This window comes from Haplochromis burtoni, unplaced genomic scaffold (assembly GCF_018398535.1).
Source record: "Haplochromis burtoni strain Fernald_Lab_line unplaced genomic scaffold, NCSU_Asbu1 Contig_909, whole genome shotgun sequence".
Lineage (NCBI taxonomy): Eukaryota > Metazoa > Chordata > Actinopteri > Cichliformes > Cichlidae > Haplochromis > Haplochromis burtoni.
Genome location: NW_024583270.1, coordinates 56,449 through 62,642, shown reverse-complemented (window position 1 = coordinate 62,642; position 6,194 = coordinate 56,449). Strand labels below are relative to the sequence as shown.

Here is a 6,194-nt window from a genome sequence, read left to right as displayed (position 1 = left end):
CACACACACACACACACACACACACACACACACACACACTTTCTCCACTCTATATGCTTACAGCACACAAAGACTCCCACTCACACACCATGTGATCATGTGATGCGTGTGATGCACAATGCTTGTGAGAGCATGTGGTATATTTCCACAGTTACTTTGTCTACATTGCGCACATCTCCTTTTTGCACCCTGCTGTGATACAGCAATGTAGGATGTGTGTTTTCCTCGCACGTACACACTGTGTAACATGTGACTACATAAGCGCGTATTTGTGTGTTATCCACTAAAGGCATTATGGGTGAGGATAAACAAACACACACCCTTACAAACCCTTGTTTGGCGAGGCCACTTGGGCGAGGAAACTGCTCTCGTGTCCGTTCTATTAGTCCTGAGGGGCAGTAAAGCTACCTGTACTTACCCCCACTGCATTATTGATGGATGTAATGGTGCCATTACAAGGATAGGAAGCTGCTGATGTTTTAACACAGGGCTAATGAGGAAGCGTTAAGGAATTAAAGTCCGCTGGGCCAACTTTGGCATTTTAAAGGGAGAGGAGCAGGAAGCAGAGTGGAGTGTTTTCACAGAGAATGAGGGTTACTAAAAGAATGGTGGTCCAAGCCCTAACACAGCTCAGCTATTTTCTAGGCCTTTATAAAAAAGATAGACAGCTAATTAATGTTCTAAGATATGGCAGTTTGGTGTGATAGTACTGGTCTGAACCGAGCCATTGTGGTTTATATCCTGCTGATCGAGGCTTTTGGTCCAGCCAAGTCGTCAACTTAGCCGTCTGTATTTTTTGAATGTGCAGACATGGTGTAAATCTTATAGACGTAAATCTTAAAAACAGCAGACGGCTACCTTTTAGCAAAGTGGTTGTGTGTGACAAAAAGCCGAGCTGGCTTCCTGTTCTGATCTGCATACCGGCTGCATTTGTAGCAGGCAGCACTGCTGTGGAAACAAGACAGGTTGTGAGGGTCAGGATTTTATCCAAGCAACATTTACAATCTGTCTTACTAATTAGAAAAACACACACACACATGCAAGAAAAGACACTCTGCTCTCCCATGAACACACCATACTGTGTTGATCCAGCACCAAAGTGCATTATGTTTTTTTTTTCATGGTTTTTATTTAAAATAAATCAGAACACACCTGCTGAAGTTTGTAAATCGTGTTTTTGCTTTGGCTTGATTTTTTTTTTTTAATTATAAGATGAAATTAATTAACTTCCTATCTGATAAGCCTTTGTACTTTCCTCAGCAGCTTTGTTAAACAAGTTTTCAAATGAAGTGTAATTAAATAAAATAAAAGGGTGCAAATGAAGTCACATTTGTAATTATTAACTCTGCAGTGAAAGTGAAATTTAGACAATTTTGCAACATGTCTGCAAGTACAGATGTGTTGAAACACCCATTTAAAAAAAACTCTAATTGGATTTGTGGGTAAGTGTCTTTGTTATCGACTCTGTGATGGAGAACAAAGGATTTCAGCAACATGCACGAATACACATGCATTCTCAAGTAAGCGTTGTCTGATGTGCCTTCTACTCTGTTAACTGTACAGAACTTACACCTACCTGTTGGTAATTTTCACTACTTTTTCTTGCAGGTATTTTCTGCAAATGATGGAAACATTAAGAATGAATGAACATTTTTACTATTTTAAAAAGGCTTACATTTCATATCCATATTTTCTGTATGTTTTAGCATTTTCTTATGTCTTACTATTTCTTTTTAGGTCAAGCTTGTTATATACATTTGAAATAACAAATACGTATTAGTAGGAATTGGGTTTATGGTAAAGAAACAAAAACAAAACAAAACTATGGACAAGGATGTGAATGGGAATGAAGTGGAGTAGAGGATTTGAGTTGCCATTTTCACAAAGTTCACTTAGTGCAGCTTATATATGATAATTATTGCTCGCTCTACTACAGATACAAATGTTAGTTTGTTCTCAAGGAAACTTGACCCATGTGTACCATTGTCTGTTTTATATAGTTGTAATTTTCCTTCTACTAACTAGTAGGTACTCTTTCACTTAACATACATATATTACCTTTTTGTTAAAGATCACATGCAGGTGAAATCCAGTGAGCAGTGAGATTTCATCAGTATATTTCTTCAGTTTTGTGTTATTCCTTCATAATGTGTTTTCACCTGTAGAGAGCAGTGCAGAAGCACTTGTCTACTGTCTGGGATTTAATGTGAACACAATGAGATCTGACTTTGGAGCCATGAAGAGTTAAAGTTTGTCACACAGACATTTCACCTGCAGGCGTTTATATGTAATGTGTAAAAATGTTTTAAATAAATAGTATTTATTAACATCAGAAAACTTTACTGTATTTACTGTTAAATGTCAGGAACTTCTTTGATAGACTGAAAAACATTATAAATATATTACAGCCTTTAATTGCGACCATAATCAAGCAGCACTTTAAAATAATGTATGAGTATGTGAGAGCTTCTATGATGGTCTGTGTTTTCTCAGCTTCAATGGCACAAAGGCATTCAGTCAGTGAATGCCACACCCAAGGCCCCTCACTCAAGCACAGTTTATGGATACCCACTCCTTTTCCTTCAGAGGCCATCTCACTGACACACACAAATACACACACACACAGCAGCAGGGTCAGTGGCCAGTCTCAGTGAAATACAAGTTTCCCCGTGTATGATGACACCGCTGTATTCTCTGAGATGGCCTGGCCACCGAGGCTGCCACCTCACAGCCTCTTGACAAGAGAGCACAAGGATGACCAAACAGTCAGCGAGACAAGCAGACTGAATTAGTGCAGATCGGATCAAATAAAACATACAAAACTAATCAGATTTTTTTTAATATAAATGCTTGGTATGGATTAATTTTTTATTGGATTTTATAATAGAAATGCAACGTTTTTAAACCAGCTTGGAGCTCCGCTCTGGTTCCAAACACCTGTCATGACAAAGCAGGGAAACAATAGGAATTAATGAGAAATATTCAAACGTTTTCCAATAAGTGTTTGTGTGATTCACAGAGGAGTGGAGGGGGTTTGCAGTACACCGCTGCATACAGCAACTGCTCCGTGTATTTCAGATATCCAAATTATCTCTCGCTTGTGCTCGCTGGCATGTGAGAGCACAGAGGCTTCATGGCATAAAAGCTGGCCAAATATACAAACTCATAAGCTATCAGTATCAATGCTTTGGGCAATTATTAGCACATAAAAGAAGCTTTTAGATATATGGGGGGATGGGGGTGGGGGTGTAAACTGATCGTACTATGATAGAGTATGAAAAAGAAAACAGGATAAGAGAAAAAATATGTTTTTGCGCGTGTGATATCAGCTTAGATAAACGGAACCTGTGGGGGAGGGCGGCGGATGAGGCAGGGTGGGCTGGTGCCACATGTACAGTACCTGCTCTATCTTGGCATAGTAATGAGCTACCCAGCTCTGTGTACTCCTCTCTGTGCCATTCAATGCAAACAAGGAGATCCCAAGCCCACGAACACGATCATTTAAACATCTTTGAGATATTTTACTTCACCAGAATTGACACTCAGCTCAGTTTAAACAATGAAAAGACCTTGCGGGGTTTTTAAAAAAAACTTTTTTGTTTAAAACAGCTTTCTGAATGCATCTGACACCAGCAGCTCTGAGCATGTGCAAGGCTGAATTTATCTGTGGATTAATGAATGAAGCACACGGTGTCAGAGCTGTGTTGATACTCTGTCAATATCAACACAAGCTGCAAGCTTGTTTCCAGAGCTTAGACAAAAAACCACTGACCCCGCCTTGTCTCTCCAGTCCTGCCATGTTAACAGCTGTTTCTTTTACTCTTGGTGAATAAATAATAAACATTAAGTATTAAGACTTTCAGAGATACTAAACCAAATAGCAATGTGAATGGTTACATTGTGAATAATGAAAAAAGAAAACTGCTCCAGGTAGAAAACAATCATAATGATCTCACTAGACCAGGTGAGCCTCGTCCACAGGGTCCCCACCCACTCAACTTCATCAGAAGCACATGCACAGTCTCCATGACAACCACTTACCATGACGCCTCCCCCCCCATCCCCTTTCACCATGACGACCTCTGCCACCCAGCTGTCCTCCCGAGGCCTGTAACTGAGCTAATATGGCTGCTGCTGCGGAGCGCCCAGCAACACTGAGAGCACCAGCCCTCTCCTCCTCCTTTCCTGTAATTCCTCCACCCCAGGGGGTTAAAGCAACTCAATCCAAGGACTCATTCAGACAATAAAACCCACTCTATCCTTCAGTTCCACTGGGTTTAGTGACCCATTGCCTGCTAGCATAGGAATCAATTTGATGTCCAGTGCTGCTAACTATCAGCCTAACAACTCCTTAGAACTGGCAAGCCTCTCTCACATAAAAAACTCTACCCATGATTACTCTCCCATCCAGAAAAATTTCTAAATGGCTTCTGTAACCTGGTTTGGGTCTTGCTTATTTTGAAACTGAGCTCAAATGACAGGTTGATTGTGTGCTACAGGAATGTGTAAGTGCACTACAACTACAATCCAAACACACACACACACACAGCTTTTTAAAGCATCTCTTTGTGTCGGGGGGGTTGCATAATGATTCCATGACAGCCTGTCAGACATCATATGAAATTGATTCCATGCAGCCAAAGCTCCCCTCACTCTCTCTACACCATTGTCCCCTGATGACTCCGCACTTGATCAATCCTATTATGTGATAACATGCTACAGTATCCTAACAAAGACAAAGAAAAGTACAGATCACAAATGGAGGCATCGTTAATGTCCGTTAAACACTGTCACAGTTGATTTTGCGTGCAGAAGTTGGTACCTTTCAGGTCTGTGAGATCTTCCTTCGTTAAACGTGCAATAAAGCTTCTAACCTGCAGGGCTGGCCACATCAGGAGAATGTTCCTACCGACTGGAAAACCGTTTAACCTGACTGGAACAGCATTTAAGACTTTGTTGAAAGATTGTCAAGTGTCCACTAGGTATGAAATGTAGCCTTTAGACCTTTCCGAAAGGGGCATATCCATACACTGAGATGCTGTAGTGTGTAAACGCCTGAGTGAAAGTGTGTGTGTGTGTGTGTGTGTGTGTGTGTGTGTGTGTGTGTGTGTGTGTGTGTGCGTGCGTGTAGAGCGGTGGATATCGAATGCATGCATGTGCAGCAGAGTAGTGTGTGACTTACCCCTGGCTGTCCCTGAGGGCTGAACATGCTCTGACAATGCTGACGCTTCTCAGCGTCCCACTCCTCCGACAGCTTTCATCTACAGTATGTTCGCTATCACTCAAAACACCCTCCTCTGCTTCCTGAACACTCTTTTTTGTTTCTATAGCGTTTATCTTCCCGTGCTATATCTTCATACTTCCTGCCTCTTTTTCTACTACGTTCCTCTTCTTTCTCCTCATCTTTCTCTTACTCTCCTACTTTCCATTTGGAAACTCTTTATTCACTTTCTCACTCACTTTCTTCTTTACTCATCTCCTTCTTTTTCCCCCCCGCTCTTCTTCTCCTCCTCTCTGTCGCCCTCATCAGTGCTCCAGGAGCTTGGTATCGCTTGTCTCTCGGCTGGCACAGAGAACAGGCAGACACATGGGAGGGCTGTTTTGTAATCCAGCAGGTCATACCACCCTGGCACAGGAAAAAGGGGGGGGGGGGGGCTGATGGGATGCACAGAGGGAGGGGAGGGGGGAGGGAGGACTTAGAAGGCCTATACTACTACCTTCCAACCTATACCTTTTCTGCATCCCTCCGTCTGCGAGCTGATGGTCTCTCCCTTTTTTTTTCCCATCGACGCCGAGGTCTCGCCTCACTACATCCTCTCTGCGAGTTTGAGGTTTTAAGAAGGAGATGAAGGAAGGAAAGAAGGAAGGAAAGAAGGATGAGGGAGAATGGGAGTGGAAGGAAGTGTGGAAATGAAAGGAGGGATGAAAAGGAAGAGGAAAAGATACTGATGAATAGAGGAAAGGAATGGGAGAGGGATGCCTCGAAGGGTTGTAGACTGAATCAATGATGCCTCTTCAGGAGATATTTTTTAAGTATAGGAATCAAATGTGTGATAAAACGGGAACAAGGAGAGCAGTCATGATTTGGTGATGCAAGGAACAAACAGATGAGCAGAAAGAGAGCAGTAGAAAGACAGCCAAAGAAAAAGACAGAGGTTAGGACTCAGTGGCTAAGCAGCTGTCTGCCTCGCTGT

The 6,194-nt window shown here is 42.1% G+C and overlaps 1 long non-coding RNA gene across 1 annotated transcript in view; it reads right to left on the bottom strand.

Annotated features, from left to right (window-relative positions):
- LOC102289501 overlaps nt 1-5,560 on the bottom strand; it is a 26,108-nt gene extending 20,548 nt beyond the window's left edge. Inside the window, exon 1 of the long non-coding RNA XR_317717.2 lies at nt 5,183-5,560. This is a non-coding gene — a long non-coding RNA (uncharacterized LOC102289501). The remainder of the gene's footprint in view (nt 1-5,182) is intronic.
- Nucleotides 5,561-6,194: the final 634 nt, after the last annotated feature.